The following is a 22,029-nucleotide window of genomic DNA, read 5'->3' on the forward strand; positions in this document are numbered from 1 at the left end:
ATAGCTCTGTCAGAAACCATGAATCAGACTGAGACAGACGTACAGTTAAATCACACTTGTTTAATAATAATAAAAAATGGTAAACAGAGTAAACGTAGTCAAAACAGCCAGAGTTCAGTAACTGTAATGGATAGTCAGACAAGCCAAAACATCAGGGAGACAGAGAACAACGTAGTAGAACAGCAAGCAGAATCTGGAGCCAGAAGGAATGTCAGCCAAGCAGGTCTTTAACAGGAACACAGGAGAGCGTCTCTAGAGATGTGACCAAGGCGAAGGCAGAGATCATCTGGATTGGATGGCTTAAGTAGGCAGGACTGGCAAGCAGGATATCATCAACAGGTGAGTGACTGTGGAGAGAAAGGAGCTGGCAATTAGCCGACAGCTGAGCGGTCAGCTCAGAAAAGGAAGGGCTGAGGCCAGCCCTGACAAGCCCCCAGCACTGGTGTAAGTACCATTAACTCCACCAACATTGGTTGACACTGGCAGTGAAATTGAATGCCCCCACCCCCTTCATGGGTGGTCAGTGGCAGTAAAATGACCCCCCACCCCCTACATTGGTGGTCTTGGTAGTGAAAGTTAACTTCCCCCCTGCATTGGTGGCCAAGTGACAGTGAAAGTTAACCCCCGCCCCCTTACCTGCCTTGGTGGTCATGGCAGTAAAAGTTAACTCCTCACCCTTCATTAGTGGTTAGTGTTAGTGACAGTTAATCTCCCTACATTGGTTGTTCTGGCAATAAAAGCTAACCCCCCCTCCCCCTTACCTGCCTTGGTGGTCATGACAGTGAAAGTTAACTGCTCAACCTTGATTGGTGGTTAATGGCAGTGAAAGTTAACCCCATCTTCTCATACATTGGTGGTCATTGCAGAGAAGATTACCCCCCCTCCTGTCTTGGTGGTCATGGTAGTGAAAGTTAACCCCCCTCCCTCCACACTGGTTGTCATAGCAGTGGAAGTTAATCTCCCCCCTGCATTGGTGGTCAGTGACAGTGAAAGTTATGGCTTCTATGCTCATAACTCAAAAAGTCCCTTTTCTCTCATCCTGCTGGCTTGCTCCATCTTGCATCCTATTCTACCACTGCTGGGTGGATCAGACAACTTATTTCTAGGTACTACACCCTAATGCCACCTACACACGATCGGAATTCTTGTCGGAAAAAGCTATGATGGTTATTCCGACGGAATTACGCTCAAGCTTGTCTTGCATACACATTGTCACACCAAAGTCTAACCGTCCAGAACACGGTGACATACAACACGTACGACGGGACTAGAAAATGGAAGTTCACTAGCCATGGTGCCACCCTTTGGGTTCCTTCTGCTAATCTCGTGTTTATCTTGTGTTAGCAGAAGTTTGATGAGAGACGATTTGCGCTTTTCAAACTCCTGCTTTTTCAGATTGTTTTACTGCTGTTCAGTTTGTGCTTGTGGGTTTGTATCTGGTTTTCAGTGCGTGAAGTCAGTTCGTATCTGTTTTTCAGTGTGTTCTTGTCCACTCGTTACTGATTTTCAGCTCGCTCTTCACACGCCTTGCTGTTCTTCAGTGCATTCTGTTTAGTTCGTTCTGACCAGCCGACCATTTTGAAGCCATGTTGTGGGTACATACTCATCGTAGAGTTCGCGCTGTGCAGGGGCTTGGTGTAATAATCCTAATTATGTTGCCTCTGTTGGGCCTGAGGCTGGACTTTCAGAAACTCCAATGACGGCCCTGGAAGCTGTCCACCCTGGCTTGCCCCCCCAAAGCGCCCGTGAAGTGTGAGAAAAATATGTTGAATATTTTATGGGTAGGAGGGCCATTGCTATGCCAGCACATTTTGAATACATTTTCTCTTTTATCAGATCAAATCTTGATTTTCATTTACTGCTTGGGTTTATTTTAGCTGTCTCCTAGGTTCTCCTAGTGCCCTTGTAGTGCCTAGTGGTTTTTCCATTATTAAATAACACCCATTGTCACTGTAAACACCAACTTAACACAAAAATGGTATTGATCATTGAAAGAAGAAGCCACACATTGTTGAGTATAAAACTTTTTACTCCATGCACATTCACATGTGCATTTTATTAAACATTTGGCGGTAAAAAAAACTAATTTTTTTTCAAAGTTTTACCTTGAAATTTTTTCAAAAATACAGAAACAGGCAAGTTTACAAACATATTATACACAACTCTGGAACTTAACAAAGTTCAACATTGCAAAAAAGAAGGCACTATCAGACATTTTATAGTGTGAAAAAGGTCATGATCTTGCCTTCATCAGATGGGGTGAAGTCACCCCTGTAAAAGCCAAATTTAGAAGATGCACACAAATTGTGAGTCAAAACGGGGATTTCCTTTCTGATCCCATACCTAATGTCAACATGTGCTATCTCCCATCATGGGGGATCAATGGACGTGTTTTGGGGGTGCAACCACTTCCTCTCACCTACTAGAGTTGGGAGGAAGGGGTTGCACCAACAAAACGCGTACATTGAAATCCCCTGATGGCAGATAGCACATGTTGACACACTGTGTGCATCTTCCAAATTTGTCTTTTAAACTGTATAAAAACTTTAGATAAAATTATTGTAAAAAAAAAAAAAAAAATTCTAGGAATCCTTTTAGGATTTAAATTCTCCCTAGTACATCAATCATGATCTTCAGTCTTTGTTCAATCACCTTGGTTTTTTCTTTGATAATGGGCAAATCACGACTACAAAACATGATTTCCTGGATCATCCGTTGTGCACTGTCACTGGTGACATGACTGGATTTTGGTACCACAACCTGAACATCACCTAAAATAAAAATACACACCATGTATTAAAAATATGCAGGCATACATCTATTACCTGAATCTGTGGTGTCCGACACTGACCTGTTGTGGTGACAATCTCCACCACATCTCCTTCCTCCACATCCTCAGCTTATGACCTTTGTTCCCCTTCTTCAGGAGGTGGGGGGGGGGTCCCTGGTGTCCGAGTCTTTGCTCCCCTATGAGAATGAAACAAAAGGTATACTTAGCACACAGATATTTGAGTCCAGAAATAGGAATATGAAACATTGCTTGGAAGTGGGGTACAATTGTCTGTTTTGGCAGAGTTCAAAGCTGAAGACATGATTTTTTCCCTTACCAAAGCTGGAATACTTACCTTTTTTGGACAAGTTTCACACATGTAGACACCCCAAGTATCCACTGGAGCACCTGTGTGGGACACCCTAAAAAGTTTGTTCTTGTGTCCCACACTAGTGCTCCTGAGTCCAGATGTGTAAACAGCTGCTAAGTGTCCTCTCCTTACATTACACTGAATCAAGTTTGCAATTCATTCTTTTTTTTAATAATCAAAATTTTTTATTATTTCATTTATATATACATCATCTATACAACATTCTATACCCCTATATTCAATCCATAGAAAGAAGACATACTACACATTACATCCTTCCTCTCCTACCGCAGTTTCCCCCCTGTCCCAGCAGTCGACATTACATATATGATGAAAAAAAAAAAAAAAATTCCCTCCCCCAACACCCCCCTTCGTGTACAATCGTGCTTATAATTATAAAGTGTTTAAAGATGAAGTTATAAATAAATTCCCCCTTGTTTGATTCGTGTCATTATCCCTTCCGTTCATTATTATGTATTTGAGAAAAAAAAAAAAAAACCTTACCCATCCCCCTCCGTGTACAATCGTGCTTATAATTATAAAGTGTTTAAAATGTAAAAAAAAAAAAATTCCCCCTTATTCTAATTTGTGTCGTTAATCACTTCAATTCATTATAAGATAAATCCCCCTTTATTCTAATTTGTGTCAATAGTCATAATAATGACTATTCATTCAATTCATAATAATGTGATTTGTGAGGAAAAAAAAAAAAAAAACCCTCAAAATACATTCGTGCTTAGGAAGGGAATAATATCCCTATAGTTCATAATTATTATAAATCGTTTATCTGTGTTTCTTTTCCCCCCTCTCCTCCCTTCCCCCTTTATAAAATAATGAGTGAGGGGGGAATCCCCCTCCCATCTAATCTTCTAGTGTCTATAAATTTATTTATATGTGTAATTCCCTTATCCTTCCCTTTCCTCCCCCCTCTCTCCCCTCGCAAAAAAAAAAAAAAAAAATCTGTCAAGACTGGGGCAGGGGGGAAGTAGTAGAGAATCCAAAATCCAAAAACCACATATACATATAACCATACATTATCTTACCCCCTTCCCTCTTTGATTAGCATTAGGGAAGTTATTTCACTATTTACATCTACCCTTCAGGGCCACTCTTCTTATATCTCTATTCTAAATGACTATACCATTTCTTCCTCCCTTACCCATCTATATTTCCCTCTTCTAATATCTCCTTGGCGCATTGTTCCCAGTTCGCCCATGTCGTTTCAAATTTCTTTCTTTGATTTTTAACCACATGAACCCATCTCTCTGCTTCCTTTATTATATTAACCTCATTTCTCCACTCTATGACTGACGGAATCCGGTCCTGTCTCCAGTACTTCGGAATTAGTTTTTTCGCTGCATTCAATAAGTGTGGGATTACACTTTCTCTATACTTTTTGACAGAACCGGACGTTCCATGAAATAAATATTGTATCGGCCCAAACTCCATGTGGTCCATCGTCATTTTCTTAATCCACGGGGCCACTAATTCCCAGAATCGCTTAATTATCGGGCATGACCACCATAGATGAACAAAAGTTCCCCTCTGACCACAGCCCCTCCAGCATTTGTCATTAGCTTCTGAAGAGATTTGTGCTATCTTAACTGGTGTCTTATACCATCTCGCTAGGAATTTATATGCCATTTCTTGCACCTTTGTACTTATGGAGGTAGTAAATGTTAACAATATCATTTTATTTATTTGTTTATCTGTCCACACTTGGCCTAGCTCCCTCTCCCATTCTTTTATAAAGTATGGAGGTTTCTTTTCTTGCTCTCCTTGGATCATTCTGTACATCTGAGATAATGTATGCCCAGCTTCTGATGTCTGTGCACACTGCCTCTCAAACGCGGTAAGTGTATTTATGGGTCTTAATGGTTTTATTTTCTTAAGGAAACTTGTCATTTGACGGTGTTTCCATTCTGCCATTCTTGTCTCCCCGAATTTCAATATAATCTCCGTCAGTGATAGTAAGACTCCACTTGGGGCAAACTCACCACATCTAATATTCCCGTCTTGTCCCCACGCCCCCAGACTTCCCGTCTCCTCCCCTGGGGGGAACCACTGAAATCCCTCCAGAGGAGCCAGAGGGGAGGTCTGAGGAGCATACCTGCCCTCTTTATTCATCCTTTCCCATACTTCTAATGTATTCAGGGTCATTGGTGATGTCCATTGTGACAGCCCTCTCAATGACCCTTGGATCCATGGTGCTCCTGCCAGGTTTCTCCCTGCCATCGCCATTTCTGCCTGTATCCATGGTTTTCTATTTAGGTCATGGCACCAGTCCGTTATTCTAACTAGGGCCATGGCCCTATAATAGAATGTTATATCTGGGAGTCCTAAGCCACCCTTCGCTCTACTCCTTCTTAAAATATTGTAAGCCAGTCTAGGCCTTTTATCGTTCCACACAAAGGCCACGAATAGCCGACGTATTTGTTTAAGGAGACTCGCTGGCAGCCTGATTGGCACTGTACGCAGCACATAAACTATTCTGGGCAGTATGCTCATTTTTATGGCACTGATTCTTCCGAACCAGGTCAAGTATTTCCCCTTCCACTTCTTTAATTCTTCTTTTATTTCTTTCACTAATGAGCCATAATTATACTCCACCAGCAGTTCATAGTCTGCGCTTATCTGTACCCCCAGATATGTCAGCGACTCCTTGTTCCATATAAATGGGTATTTCTCTTTCAGTGATCTCTCTATCTCCACTGGGACATGACTAGGAAGGATGACTGATTTCTCAAAATTAATCTTAAAGCCAGGCACCCTTCCAAATTTCTGTACTTCCACCATCAATGCGGCTATAGATGTCTGGGGAGCGGAGAGGAAAAATAATAAATCATCCGCATACGCTGCTACTTTGTGTTCCGTATGGCCTATATGCGTCCCTACTATCTCCTTATTCTTTCTAATTCTACGCAGAAATGGTTCCATTACTATTGCGAATATCAGGGGGGACAGCGGGCACCCCTGCCCGGTACCGTTTTGTATGTTAAAACATTCAGATACAGTCCCATTTACCTTAATTCTTGCTCTTGGTTTCGCGTATAATGACATAATCCAACCCAGCATCCTCTCCCCCAGTCCTATCCTCCCCAGTATCTCTCTCATAAAGCCCCAGTTCACTCTGTCGAAGACCTTTTCGGCATCCATCGACAGAGTGATTCCTGGGGCCCTGCCTGGGCCGTATCGCATCCAATGCAGTATATGGAGTGCGCGGGTGGTATTGTCTTTTGCTTCTCGTCCCTTTACAAACCCTGCTTGATCTAGGTGCACTAAATCCCCTACATCTTCCTGCAATCTCAGGGCCAGAATTTTTGCCAGTATCTTGGTATCTGAGTTCAGCAGAGAGATCGGCCTGTAATTAGCACATACCTGGGGATCTTTTCCCTCTTTCGGCAAAACCGTTATGTAAGCCAGTGATGCTTCTGGGGAAAGTGGACTTCCAGCACCTATGGAGTTGAAATAATCACAAAGTGGCTTTACCAAAATTGGGAGAAATTTCTTGTAATATATGTTTATCAGCCCATCCGGGCCTGGGCTTTTCCCCGGGGGCAGGGCCGCTATCACTCCGCTTAACTCTTCCACCGTGATTGGACGTTCCATAATCTCGGTTATTTCTCTAGGTAGTATGGGCATATCAGCGTTCTCGATGTACTCCTCTATCTTATCCCTCCCTTGCCCCTCGCTTTCCCTTACAGGTGGTTCTGTTTTGGAGATATTATATAGTGCCTCATAGAATTTACCAAATTCTTTTGCTATGGTCTTTGTGTCTATTATTTTCCTGCCCTGAACTAGTAAGCTATGCACGTGTTTTGAGACCTGTTGTTTTTTAAGTGGTTTTGCCAGTAGCCTACCGCATTTGTTTCCTTGTTCATATGCTCTATTTGCGAAGAACCTAATTTTGCTCTTCGCTTTGTACTCTAAATATTGCGAAAGCTCTGCCTGCACACTCTCCAGACATCTGCCAACCATTGGGTCAAGATTTTCCTTATGTTTTTTTTCTAGAGTTCTGATCTTCTCTAGTAGTTCATCTATTTCTCTTTTGCTTTCCTTCTTTATATATGTACCAAAGGCAATTAAATCCCCCCTCACAACCGCCTTGTGAGCTTCCCACACCACTTGATCTGACACGCCTTCTGTTTTATTTATTTCAAAATACTCCTTTATCTTGCCCCTTAGTTTTTCCACTATGTCTTCCTTGTCCAACAATGACTCGTTCAGACGCCATATTCGTTCCGCCCGGGTCATTTGAGTTGGTTGAAGGGTCAAAATTATTGGGGCGTGGTCAGACATCGTTATTGGCTCAACTGTACTTGTGCTGACATTCCCCAAGTAGAATTGATCCACCAGAAAAAGGTCTAACCGCGAATACATATCGTGTACTTTGGAGTAATAGCTATAGTCCCTAGTGCCTGGGTGTAAAGCTCTCCAGGTGTCCACAAGGTGTTGTGAGCATAAGGTTTGTTTAACCCGCTTTATAGCTTTAAAAGACATAGTAGTTCTACCCGTAGAGGTGTCTACACTCGGCTCTAACACCATATTGAAATCTCCTCCTACCACTACACACCCTTCCTTAAATTCTTCCAGTTGTCCAAATACTTTAACCAGAAATTTAGCTGTCTCAACATTTGGCGCATATATTGAAGCAAAGGTATATCGTCTCCCCTGTAGCGTACCCTTTACAAACAAATACCGACCTTCTGGGTCACTTTGCAAGGTCTCAGTAATCCAAGGGCATGATTTCTTGAACGCGATTGTCACCCCTCTTGCCCTCGCTATTGGGGATACCGCATGATACCACTGATTCAGCATATTCTGGGGTAGGCTTGGGATTGAGCTGCTCTTAAAATGGGTCTCCTGCAAGAAAACAACATCAGTTCCCCAATGTTGCAGCTCAACCCATAGGCGCCCTCTTTTAATTGATGAATTCAAACCCCTCACATTGTATGACAACATTTTCAAAATGGCTGTCATTTTATTTCACTTTTATGGCCCCTTGCCATTGTTCTCTATCTTCTCCTCTGCCAATCCCTCCCCCCCTTCTACCCCCCCTCCCCAACATTCATTACTTCATTAAACATATATTTATACCTAAAAAACAAAAAAAAAAACATAACAGAAACAAAAAATATACCACATATCATACCACAAACCTCTCACTAGGGGTATATCTAAAAATCGGGTACGTAGTTTGCGCGCACCCACACATCCTGCGCGCCCACTACCTCCCTTCCCTGCTTCCCGCAGGATTATTCTCCCCTTTGATTGGGGCTGACCTATTGACCTACCTAAGGCCCACATTTCCCATTACACTCTTCCTCCCCCCCCCTTTCCCCGGCATTACTCCTCTGACCCTCTCCTAAGTGGAAAGGACCAGAAGAAGGAAAAAAAAAAAAAAAGTCCTCTAGTCCTTTAAGTCCTTCTTTGGGCTATTCCCCTATTAACCCTTGCCGGTACTTCTTGCCATTTCTCTGCTCGTTGTAGGGGGGGCCCTAGACAACTTGTTCTCCAGTCCACAAAGTCCACCATCGGGAGGTCTAATTTTTCCACAAATACTTTTAGATCATCCTTCGTTCGCAATGTTGCGGTTCTTCCATCCCTGGAGGCTGTTAAGCTGAAAGGGAACCCCCACCTATATTTAATTTCCGCCTTCTGTAAGGTCTCCAGCAGTGGGCGAACCGCCCCACGTTTAAAGAGAGTCCTTTTCGATAAATCTGGGTACAAAGCTATATTTGAGCCTTCAAATGTAATCCTAGGGTTATCACGTGCCATCTTCATTATACTCTCCTTAACTGCATATTTGTGAACCTTGCATATCACATCTCTGGGGACATCAGTTTTTATCCTCTTGGGGTGGGCCCGGTGTACCCGATCTATTTCTATAACATTAAGGGCTTGGTCCCCTAAAATCCCTCCAAACATTTTTTGTACCGCTGGGGCTAGTTCTATCGCTGTGATTGACTCTTTCAGTCCCTTTATGCGTATATTTTGACGTTTATCCCTATTCTCATATTCATCCAGCTGGTCCCTGTATGCATTTAATGTTTCTTCATATTTTTTCATGGCCTCTTGAGTCTCCGCCACCGCCTGTATAGTAACTTCTTTTTCCATCCCCTCTACTCTGTATCCCAAGTCCCTGATGTCCTCTTTTAAGCTTGCTATTGCTTGCATGCAAGATTGTTCAACAGCATTTATTAATTGCTGGATATCATTTTTAGTGGGGAGGGCCTTCAATAGACCCCAGATATCCCTTTCTGGGTCTACACTCTGCCCAATCCATCCTTGTAGGTTCCCTTCACCGTCTTGGAGGCTCTCCTGGTCACAGTCCATAACATGTCTCTGTGGTGACCCATGTCTTCCCATACCCCCCCTGTTGTACTTAAAGGTTCCTGACTGTTACTTCGGTTCATAATGGGGGTTGGGTCCTCTCTGTCTCCTGCTTTCCTCCTCTCCATGTCTATGGTCTGAGACTCCTCTTGTGTCTGTCTATTATCCTCCCCCTGTGTCACTGTACCCCGGCTTCCTGTTGGTGTACTTTGTATAGCGGTTACTAAGTGCCGTTGCCATGAGTCAGCTGGCCTATACTTTTAGCCCCTATTTCCTGGAGGCTCCCACCACCACTACCGGGAGGGCTTTGCTCCAGGGTACTCCTCCCTCTTCCCGCTGTAGGAAGTCTCTTACCGTTCCTGATGACACTGTCTCCTTTCGTCTGTGCATTCACCTGTTTTGTCCCAGACTCCCACTCTGTTTTTTCCACACCGTCAGTTGTGGTGGCTCCGCTCTGTTTTTTAATATCCAGCCTTCCTGTTGACTCATGTGTGCGGGGGGACATGAAAGCCTTAATGCCATCCATTGATTTCCTTCCTCTCCCTGCTGTTGTCTGTGAAGCTGCTTGTCTGTGGGTTGTCATCCTCATGCAATGATATAGTGGGAGCTGTAGTGTATTGAAGCGGTGAATCAGTCAGCAGTAACACAGCAGTGAAGTGGTATGGAGGGATAGAAGGGAGGTATCAGGGAGGGACCAGGAGAAGCCGTCAATCCCCTCTCACTTCAATCTCCTTTCTCCTTTCACTTTCCAGCACACAGCAGGTCCGAAGCCAAACAGGCAAACAGGCAGATAGATAAGCCCTCTCTCTCCGTGTCACAGCTCTCTCAGTGTCTCTGCATCTCAGCTGACAGCCAGACGATTTCTCTGTGCTTAGCCCGGGAACATGAGGGGGGGGGCGCTCACTCACTCACACACACACGCCCATCCAGCGTTTCACACATGTAGACACCCCAAGTATCCACTGGAGCACCTGTGTGGGACACCCTAAAAAGTTTGGGCGTCCCACACAGGTGCTCCAGTGGATACTGGAGCACCTGTGTGGGACACCCTAAAAAGTGTGTTCTTGTGTCCCCACACAAGAACACACTTTTTAGGGTGTGTGTGTTCTTGTGGAGCACCTGTGTCCACTGGAGCACCTGTGTGGGACACCCTAAAAAGTTTGTTCTTGTGTCCCACACTAGTGCTCCTGAGTCCAGATGTGTAAACAGCTGCTAAGTGTCCTCTCCTTACATTACACTGAATCAAGTTTGCAATTCATTCTAGTTTGAAACACATCTAGACAACAATGTCCTAAACTTCTTTGAATACAAATTATCATGACCAAATGTAGTTAACCCTGTATCACAAACGATGTTTACTATGACTGATTACTGTGCCCACGAACATGAAAGTAGCCATTTTAAACTGTCCAGCAATAAAGAAAAGCACATGGCGCAGCATGCAAGTAATAATCATAATAGGAACACACGACAAGTACTTACTTTTTAGAAGCACTTTCTTGATTTTTCTGTACTAATCCTGCTCCCTTAATTTGAGGTCCGACCAGCGTTTCCTCAGTTGCTCCTTGGATCATCGTACCCCAAAATTCCACCGCAGACTCTTCACAACTTTAGTCATGATCTTGGCCTTTCTCACATTTGGGTTTAGGTACGGTCCATACTTCCCATCATAGTCAGCCCTCTTCAATATGTCGACCATCTCCACCATCTCTTCAAAGGACATATTTGAAGCCTTAAATCTACTCCTCCTGGATCGGGACGTTTCTTGCTCCGGGCTTTCCTCCTCGTTACTGCTATTAAGCACCTGTTGTATCTCCGCCATGTCGTCTCCCACTGCGACGAAAGAGACAGGGCGGGAAATATTCTAGAAAGAACGTCAGGGGCGGGCAATGTGGGCGTAGTTTCACGCATGCATAGTGTATATAAAGTGTAACACTCGTGCATCGTACGTACGATCTGTGAGTGGAGGAAGGTGTAGCGGAAGCGCCGATCATTATAACGAAGGTACAATTTTAAGTTGGTGCATCAGTGGCCTATACTGCTTATAGATTGAGGCCTATATTGGGTCAAGATTGGGAGAGTTTCGCCTGACATTATTGTTTGTCTTGTGTTGTGTCTTGCAGAGAAAATGGATCTATTCAAAGACGAGGACTTTATGTTCATATTCATTAATATTCATTAATATGTACAGGGAACTGCCCTGTCTGTGGCAGATAAACCACTCCTATTATAACAATCAAACAAAGGAAGGAAGCGCTGGACCAATTGGTGGAATTTGTCAAGCTTGTGATCCCCATGGCAGACATCCCCTATTTGAAGGTCCTAATTGGTGGCATGAGGAGCACTTATAATAGGGAGCTCAAGAAGGTCCAGGATTCCCTGAGATCAGGAGCTGCAGCAGATGACATTTATGTCCCCAGGCTGTGGTACTATGACAGACTGCATTTTCTGGCAGGCCAGAATGAACCCAGGCCAGCACTCTCCAGTCTTCCTTCCACATTTCCTTCCCCCCCAGCTGAGGCTTCTGATGTCCAACCTGGGCCTTCCAGGCAGCAACATGTGGAGGAGCCCAGCTTGAGCCAGGTATAGCATTCTTCAAAATATTTCTGTTTGTCAAATTAATGATGTTAAATATATGCTAATTTTGATCACTAATTTCTGATTTCACAAAGTGGTTTACATATCAATAGACAGTAGTGGCCACAAATGATTGGGACAAGAATGAAAAATGCTGGGGTCAGAATGATAGTCTTTTCTATTTATTACCATTAAATTTGCAACAGAGTTGAAAATTGTGTGTGATTGATGAACCAAAAACTAAAACTATGTCCCTTTTTCATACACAGGAAAGCCTCAGCCAGGCTGTGGAAAGTGGCAGCCAGGAGGTGGCCGGGCCCAGTGGCCTGCCAGATTCACAGGTCCCTCCCCTCCGCCTTCCACGAAAAAGTGTCAGGAAGAGGGGTAAGGTGAAGGAGGCAGCAATTGGCCTATTGATGAAGGCTACTGCGGCCCTCAGAACCCCCCACAGTGTTCAAGAGGACTTTGCATACATTACAGCCTGCAAAATGCTGGAAATGGAGGAGGGCCAACGCCTCTTATGTGAGGAAGTAATGTTACAAGCCCTAAATAAGGGGTTGAGGTGCCAACTTAAAAGTCAAAGCCACATTTGTGAGTTGAGCCATGGTCCTCCTCCTCCTCCAGGTCCTCCTCCTCCACCTCCTGCCTCCAATACCACAGCCACAGCCTGGAAGGAAGCATCTAAGGAAGACCAGAGAGTGATGGCCTGGGTTCAGTCTGGTCTGGCAAAAGATGCAGGCTGTGGTATGACCACAGCCTGGGGACAGATATGTCATCGGCTGCTGTTCCTGATCTTTTGTAGTCCTGGACCGGATTGGGCTCACTATTATAAGGACTCCTCAGGCCACCAATTTTGACTGTAAAATTATTGATGTCTGCCCTGGGGTACAAAGGCTTGGCAAATTTCACCAGTTTCTCCAGTGTTGTCTTCCTCTTTATTTTGTTATGACCCAGAATAAATGGATATTGTGTTTTCAGAAATACTTGCCTATGTGTTTTACTTCAAAAAGGACAGTTTTTTTTGAGTAGGCAGGTACATTTAAAAAATACAAGGTCAAATTAACAAGGGACATCAACCAACCTCCTTGAGATTTACAAATACAAGATAATAATGGTGTTGTGGAAACGTGACATACAAAAAAAAAAAATGGAGATCACTATAAAATAATTTAAAACAAAAAACAACAGGAGATCTTGATTCCAAAGAAAATAAAAAATGACTATAAAAATTAATTCTAAACATTATTATGGAGATCTGGCTTTAAAAACCAAAAAGATTATTCAGGAGATCACAAGAAATAATAAAGAAATACGTTTGTGAGAAGTCTGTGTGAATATGAGCAGCAAAACAACTTCATTCTTCTAGCATTATAAAGAAGAAGAGAATGCACTGCATTGAAAGATTAAAAAATTAGCAGTGTGATGAATGTGCCATCTCCATTACGAAGTGAGCGGCTCTGTCTCGTACTTGATTCTGAGCATGCGTGTTTTTTTGCGCGTCGGAATTGCATACACACGAACGGAACATGCTCTCAATCTTTTGCTGGTGGAAATTCGGCCAGCAAAAGTCCAATGGAGCATACACACGGTCGCATTTTCTGACCAAAAGCTCTCATCAGTCTTTTGCTGGCCGAATTTCCGATCGTGTGTACGCGGCATAAGAGAAGAGTTCTTCCTTTTCCTTTTAGAGCTCACTCCACCAGCACTCTTCTGGGGTCTCTTGAGCTTTCCTGCATCAAGCATCTGTATCCCAGATTTGCAAGGTAACCACCTGGTCCTCCTTTCACACTTTTTCAGGTTTTACCAGGAGAATGTTCAGGCTTCAGCTAAGTGAACTTCGGCCGCAAGGTGCTTCAAAGCTGTCGTTTGAGTGTTTTCTTTTTGGGTGGGGGTTTTAACACTTGTTTCATTGTGGGCATGTTGGCAGTTCTATTTGCTATGTTGTTGCCCACCCCTTAGGTTTATTGCTTTGGGATGTCCTATGGTCTATGAACACAAGCCCTCTATGTCCTGCACTGTATGATAAAGATAAAGGAAACGTTGGCTTACTTGTAAATTTATCTTGGAGTACAGTACAAGACACAGGTTTCTCCCCTCTGTCTTCCGTAGTCACTCCTTATTGCTTGCATAAACACTGCAATGTTTTTGCCAGCGTCCAGTAACAGCAAGGTAAAGGTAGGCACATATACCCATGACCTATGAATACAAGCCCTGTGTCCTGTACTGTACTTCAATATAAGGAATCTATATGCAAGTCAAAATTCTATTTTTTTTTCACCTCATTTGTGAGAGGTTTCCCACCTCGGACTTGAGTATACAAGTCTGCTGCAGGGATAAACACATCAATTAAATATATTATGACAGTTCTTTAATGTGATCACCTCTAAACATGTTTTATGGTAGCTCCAGCTGACTCCTGCGGACAAGTGGATTTATATTTCAGAGGCAGCACTGTGGCTTGATCCTAATGAACCCTAACCTCCTTCCCATTCACTCTTACCTGATTAATACAAGTAAATAAAAGTTATGAACAGTTGTTTCTGCAGCAGAGAGGAAAAACAGTTCATACATGACTTTGTGCCCTGCTCTACTTCTTTGCCATGGTTTTACCCTGCCTTTCTTTCACTTCAATGATCTGCTGCTGTCTTGCCTGTCTAGAATCTGTAATTTTTTCCTGCTCTCCTGAAAATCAGCACAGGGTACTTTACTTAGTTCCACTGGTTGAATGAAGCAGCGGATGAGTCAAGGAACTGTGAATATTTGGTGCTGGAGAAGAGGCATTAAAGCAAATCTGTTGCCTTGATCTGTATAGCAAAGCATACATTTGCTTTAAAGCCTAAATTTAGTTCATTTGTTTTTCAGCATTAGGAATGGTACTTTCATTCATTGAGAATGATTGAGTGATCAATGGACAGCACTCTAGGAATGGTGGAAACGAACCTTTCACTCATCCACCTGGCCTCCATTCATAGAACGCTTTTCAATGATGGAAGCTATAGTACAGCTTCTATGAATGGAGGAGTTGCAGAAAGGGTGGGCATAGTCTGCACTCTTGACAAGTGCTCATGACAAGTTCAGCAGCTGTATAAACCCCCACAGCACTGTAAGGTTACTACTGTGGGACAGAGAATTTCAACTAAGAAAGCAGCCACCAGCACAAGGGACACTACTCAGTGAAATGTACTGTAGGTATTATTCCTCGTACCGATTAAAAAAAAAAAACATTAACTAAACTTAGGCTTTAATGTAGATAATGTAACACAGAAAGAATACAATCTGAAACTGTCCTAAAAATCTGTACTGGGGATGGAGAGAAACCAGGTCTGTTTGTGAACTGGCACACATTAACTAATGTTGATTAATTTGAATATCTAGCTTAGTTAAAAAGTAAAATCAATTTTCCTCAAAAGTGGGACTTTGGAGGACCATGAACACTCAAAAAATAAATATTATATATAAAATAGTAGAAATTTCCAGACAACAAATTAATACATGACTGGTGGAAAAGGCCCAAACCAACTGTCAAAAAGACACATAAAATCCAACATGTGAGGTAAGGGTCTTCTTCAGGGAAAAAGGAATTGGCTGAAAGCTTCCAGATGAATATGGACAATCTACAATATTAATATAAATATAATATTATAATCATGATTATACATAGAATAGCAAGATGTTATATATTCAATAGATACAACAGCTAGATCAGTATCTCATATGTTAAACGTTTCAAGCACTGGAGATCATATACTTGACAAAGAAGAAGGAGACAGGAGCGCCCGAAGAGGAGTTAAACAAGCCAAAATGGGATGAAAGAATGTCATGTCCGCGGACTAGGACCCATGAGGGAAGGGATGGCTATGTTCAGTATAACCATCCACCAAGGAATAATCCCGCCCATATCCCTACCAATAATTACTATGAACCTTTAAATAGGGATTATACTGATTGCTATGATGGGTACGACAATAGAATTATTGTGGATCATCCGTCACAGCATACTCCAAGGGCTGGCTATTACGCCAGGGAACTCTCAGATTGGGATAACCCCGGTTCTTATCCACCCAGAAGATCACATAATCCACCTAGAGGTCCCTTACCTCCCCCGGTCCACCTTCCAGTCCTTTTTTTCCAAGGGGCTCCCAGAAGAACAAGAGAGACGGAGAACCAAAAGAGGGACCAGAGGGGGGAGGAGACACAGAACGAAAAAGATGGAGACTGTAAATGATGTTGGGATCTTTAACCTCAGTAAGGCCACTTTAAGCGATAATGAAAAATTCATACTAAATCATGGGCTTAAATATGCACCTGATAGACCGTTGAGTAAATTCAGCGCCTTCATTGATGTACAGAAATACATTAGGAAAATGAGTATAAAAAGACACTTTTTGTCCCAGCCTATTGTCAGGGCTGAGCACACAACTAATGTAATTAGATATTCTGGCCTTGCAAATGCTTCATTATTCAACCCCCCAGGGTTTGTTCCTCCATCCATTTCAGTTTTTAAAAACCTGGTTTTAAATGACCTGGAAAAACTGAAAATACGTAGAGACCCAAACAATCAGAGATTTCAAGACAGGTTGAAAGCTCTTAAGGATAGGGATGACATAATAGTCCGACCAGCTGACAAAGGGGGGGTATCATTATCTTAGATAAAGATGCTTATATATTATGATGAGAATTTTGTCTGATACCGATACTTGCCTCCCCCTTCTTCATGACTCCGCGGCTAAATATAAAAAAGAGCTGGAGAAACTCATTGAAAGGGGTTTTAATAAACACCTGATTAACAAAAAAGAAAAAGCTTTTTTGGTCCCCATGGCTCCCCAAATTCCAGTTATTTATTTTTTACCAAAGATTCATAAAAGTTTAGTTAACCCGCAGGGAGGCCCATCATCAGCGGGCTGGACTCTGTTACTTCCCGTATAGGGAAATATATCGAGGGGTTTTTACAACCCTTGGTATTCCAGACCCCCTCATTTTTTAAGGATTCCACCCAGGTTTTGCAATTATTAGACACTCTCGAGTGGAAGGAAGGTTACATCATGGCCACTGCCGATGTATCCTCATTATACACCATCATATCTCATTCGGATGGCCTACTTGCGATGGACTCCTTCCTTAATAGAGATAATCAGCTGGCTCCCTCACAGAAGGAATTTATTTTACTTCTTCTGAGATTCGCCATGACGCACAATTACTTCTGGTTTGGGGGTTCCTATTACCTCCAAAACAGAGGAGTAGCCATGGGCGCAAAGTTCCCGCCCAGCATGGCCAATCTGTTCATGGCCAAGTGGGAGGAGGATGTCGTCTATGCTGACAGGCGGCCTGAATTGGTCTATTGGGGCAGATATATAGACGACATCCTCCTCCTATGGGATGGTGATGAAACATCATTGTCCAACTACACGCATGAACTGAATCAGAACAACCTTGGCATATCTTTACAATTTGAAATGAGCAAGGTTATTATCCATTTTTTGGATTTGAACATACAGATCTGTGATAACAAATTTAAAACCACCACCTTTTTCAAAGAGACAGATCGTAATGGCTACATTGGACAGGGGAGTTGTCACCATCCCTCCTGGTTGAAAGCGGTTCCTAAAAGTCAGCTTATTCGCCTAAGGCGTAACTGCACTTTTGAGCAGGACTTTCTAATGCAGGCCTCCGATCTTAAAACTAAGTTTGAGGAAAAAGGATATCTTTGTACTGATTTGGATAGAACCATTGATGAGGTTGCTCACATGGATAGGGCCTTAATGTTGAGGGGTAAAAACAGGGTTGCCAATAATGTTAACACACATGAGTTCTCTCTGGTAACCACTTACTCCCGGCAACATTATGACATCAATAAAATCCTCAAAAAACATTGGGCCGTGTTAAAGAATGATAAAGTGTTGGGTCCATCTTTACCTGAATGTCCACAAGTTATCTATAGAGGAGTACCCCCTTTGAGACTACAGGTTGCCCCCAATGTACTCGATGCCCCAAACAGGGTCTCCTTCTTCCAGAACTCTAAAGGCTTTTACCCATGTCGTAAATGCAAAGTGTGTCGTATTAACAGCAATAAAAATAGGAGAATCTGTCAGTTAAAGTCAAATTCCACCGCCAGGGTTTATGATATAGATACTTTTATTACTTGCACATCTAAGAATGTTGTATATTTGCTGACCTGTCCATGCTGTCTACAATATGTGGGCCGCACTATGAGAGCTATGAATGTTCGGGTCAAGGAACATCTGACCAACATTAAAAAGGGTTTTCCTAAATATACAGTCTCACGTCATTATCTTGAATGCCACAATAAAAACCCGGCAGGGACCAAGATCACCGCCATTGATCGTTTCACACCCCATTGGAGAGGCAGTTATACCAAGAGAGAAATCTCAAGGTTAGAAACCCGATGGATACACACCCTGTAATGCTACATGCCCCATGGATTAAATGTCGAGTGGGACGTTAATAGCTTTATTAATAACAGCTAGCTGTAACATTTCCTTCCATTTATTTCTAGTCAGACTGCTTTTTTCTTTTGCTCTTTCTGTTTATGTATCCCTATACCCCCTGTTTTGATCAATAGAAGCACATTTTTACTCATACTTTTTTTTTAATGAAATTTTACATGACGAATTTAATATATGTACTAATCTTCTTTGTATATGTAAATTTGCACTTATTACCTGTTATTAATTAATTTTATTAATTTTTTTTATTTTTTTTTGAATGATAAAAAATGCCTAGCATTTTTTACCATGTCCTTTGGACCGTATAGTAAAGCAAGCGTTAGTTCGCTGCTTATCCGCGCTCATCTGACATGGTTTTTATTATTTTTTCCTTCCCCTCTTTTTCTATTGGACGGATGGCTGGCCTATGACACGGTATCACGTCATCTGTTGCCATGTCTATTCCCTTCTTACTGATGACGCTTGGTCGCATCAGTTGTTGGCAGCCGTGTCCTCCCTATTTTCATTTAGGATGTGGGCATGCACAGTATACTGTGTATCCTGGTTACGGCGGAGCGACGCGATGTCGTCGACTCACGCTAACAGTTTTCGGATTTCGTGCGCATGCGCATTGTGTATCGTACAATACACATACGCTCACTCAGTCATTGTTTACATTCTGGTTACGTGCGGAGCAACGCGATGCCGCCTCCTCACGTTACACACCAGTGGATTCGTGCGCATCCGCAATACATGCTGCATGATGTACACACAATCAGCTGCTATGTGTTACATCGGATCACTCCCCCTCTGATCCGCCCCACTGTTTTTTACATTTATATATATATATATATATAGCGTGTGAGTGTCATTGAAGCCACGCCTCTGATGACATCCGTTAGGAAGAAACATGTCAGGCAGGTTGACATCCGCACGCTGAATGCTGCAGCCGATAGTCCTTTCTCTGATGCATGCTTATTTGAACTTCTAACTGTAAGTTACTACATTAAAGTTGTTATATTACCAATACGGGCTTCACTATGTGTCCTTCATTTCTCTTCTCAGGTTTATGATGACTACTTATTGGGAAGCCTTATCTTTGATGTGATCATTTGGAGTTGTGGAAGTATAAAGGAAGTTACACGGAGGTTGTCGTCTGACGAGGGGTTCCAGGGAGCTGGATTTTCTGGATGCCAATGAGATATATTCATTCATGCTTGATCCTATTTGCCTTCTGGTAAGCAGACTACATTACCACATGGTGACGAGTGCCTTTCCTACATCTACACTTTGTTTGGTGATTTAATTCCTTCCACTCTTCAGATCTTTTTGGACACTCTTTTAGCGCCGCAGTATATCTTAATATGTCCAGGTGCAGAACCCCCGTGCCAAAGGAATACCTCCCAAAAAGGGGGTGGGGAGAAAACCGGAGAAGGGGGGGGGACAAAGCCTTCACAGCTAGTATAGCAGCATGGATCTAAATATGGGATATAATAGTAAAAAATAATAAATAAAATACCAAATTAGACCAAAACATACAGAAAAAGCGATGCATGTAATAATTAATAATTAACCATTATATCAAATAAATCAAGGTGCACATACCTATCGCTGTGAGGTTTTTTGCTGGAATCTTGTAAAGCACAGACTCTATCAGAGACCCACATAAGTGTAAATGGCCACTAGTATTCGGATGTGCTTTCACTCTAAAAAAGTAAAAAAAGACTTCACAACTTGCAAGGTTTTTGCCGAATATACAAAAAGAAAAGGGGAGGTAGACACCTAGCTGGATGAATAAACAGGCAGGGACCTAGGATAAAAGCAAGAATTGTGTGTGTGCGAGCATGTTGGCATAACGCCGAGGCGCCGCCCATTGGCGAAGCCACCACGGGCCACTGTAGATGGCGTCAGCAACAGCGGACGTCACAGCTGGTCACATGATGGCGCGGTGCGCTGCGTCGTCCGCCCACTGACGCACAATAAGGCTTGAGGATGCAAGGAAAACCAAGCGTCATAGCCCAAAACAAGCTGCCGTCACCGCCCCATGGAAGGGGTGGACCGTACGACCTGGGTGCGTCAGATGGGAGATAAGCACTGAGCAACACGGGGGGGAAAAGCTGCACAAAGGACATGACAATGGGGCATGAAGTGATAATAGATAAATATGAATAAAATAAGAAAAATAATAAATGTAAAAAAACGAAAAAAGAAAAAAGTAAACAGCCATTGGAAAAGAATTGAAATAATACAAATCACAGGAGTAGATCGTAACAGATTAACCATGTACCCGATCAGAATGCCAGAAAGAGAGTTAAAGGGAAAGGAAAGCACAAGAAGAAAAAGAAAAGGAAGAAGAGAGAGAGAGAAAAAGAAGCTAAAAACCAGAGGTTGTTCCTTTTAATCCATATTAATTCATTGCACATGCTATGAATTAATATGGATTAAAAGGAGCAATCTTTGGTTTTTATAGAACTGATTTATATACTATAGTTAGCAGAACAGTTCAGTCCAAAAAGAACATTATTCACTGGTATAAATGCATTTAGTCAGTTAAAGTCAGATGCCCATGAGATATATATCAAATATAGCAACACTAGTACAGATTAAAAAAATCAGGGATCAAAGATTTAGATTCAAAACCAAGGGCCCTTTCACACGGGCGGACCGTTCAGGTCCACCTGTCAGTTTTTCAGGCGGACCTGAACAGGCGCTCCATAGACCTCTATGAGTGACAGATGTCAGCAGTGACGTGTACGCTGACATCCGACCCGCTCCGATCCAAAAAAGTGTGACGGAGGAAAAACCTATTTTTCCATCCGTCTGCGGATCGGATGAAAATGTACAGGCGGTCCGTAATCATCCGATCCCCCCATAGGGGAGAGCGGACTCTCTGACAGGTCCATCCCTGCACAGAGTGCAGAGACGGACTTGTCATCCGCCGGCTCAGCGAGGATCAACGGAGAGATCCCCACTGAGCAAGCGGAGGAGGGAAAACAGACAGCCCCATGTGAAAGTGGCCCAAGAAAGAAGAAAAGAAAAAAAAAAAGAGAAAATTGTGAAAAATGTAAATGGTATCTATACAACTAATGTTACATAGTTAGTAAAGTTGAATAAAGACACCAGTCCATCCAGTTCAAATGTTCGTTCTCTGGGCCGCTCGAGATGAATCCCTCCAAGAAGAGCTTGTAGGAAATTGTCTCGTTTAGGACAGGGAAGCTGGTAGCATTGAGTCTAAAAATCCAGCACTGCTCCTGCTGCAGGAGTATCTTATTCCAGTCCCCGCCTCTAAGGCCTGGATGGATGCAGTCCAATATTAGAAATTTTATTTGCGGAAAGAGACCGCCATGGAAAAGGGTGACATGGTGTCCCAATGCAGGTCAGGATTGCAAGATCGCATACTATGAATATGTCAATATGCTCTGTTCCAAAATTCCATTTTGGTCTTTCCCACATAGAAGCAGGAGCAGTCACACTGGAGTAGATAAACAAGACCCTGAGTATGGCAGTTTGCAAAATGTCTAGGAACAAAATGGATT

General features: G+C 42.8%; 1 long non-coding RNA gene across 1 annotated transcript in view; it reads left to right on the top strand.

Moving 5' to 3' along the window:
- The window catches only part of LOC141129891 (uncharacterized), a 63,175-nt gene that overhangs the window by 23,620 nt on the left and 17,526 nt on the right, over nucleotides 1–22,029 (top strand). The window contains exon 2 of the long non-coding RNA XR_012241897.1: nucleotides 19,559–19,730. This is a non-coding gene — a long non-coding RNA (uncharacterized lncRNA). The remainder of the gene's footprint in view (nucleotides 1–19,558; nucleotides 19,731–22,029) is intronic.

This window comes from Aquarana catesbeiana, linkage group LG02, assembly GCF_042186555.1.
Source record: "Aquarana catesbeiana isolate 2022-GZ linkage group LG02, ASM4218655v1, whole genome shotgun sequence".
In the NCBI taxonomy this organism is placed as follows: domain Eukaryota; kingdom Metazoa; phylum Chordata; class Amphibia; order Anura; family Ranidae; genus Aquarana; species Aquarana catesbeiana.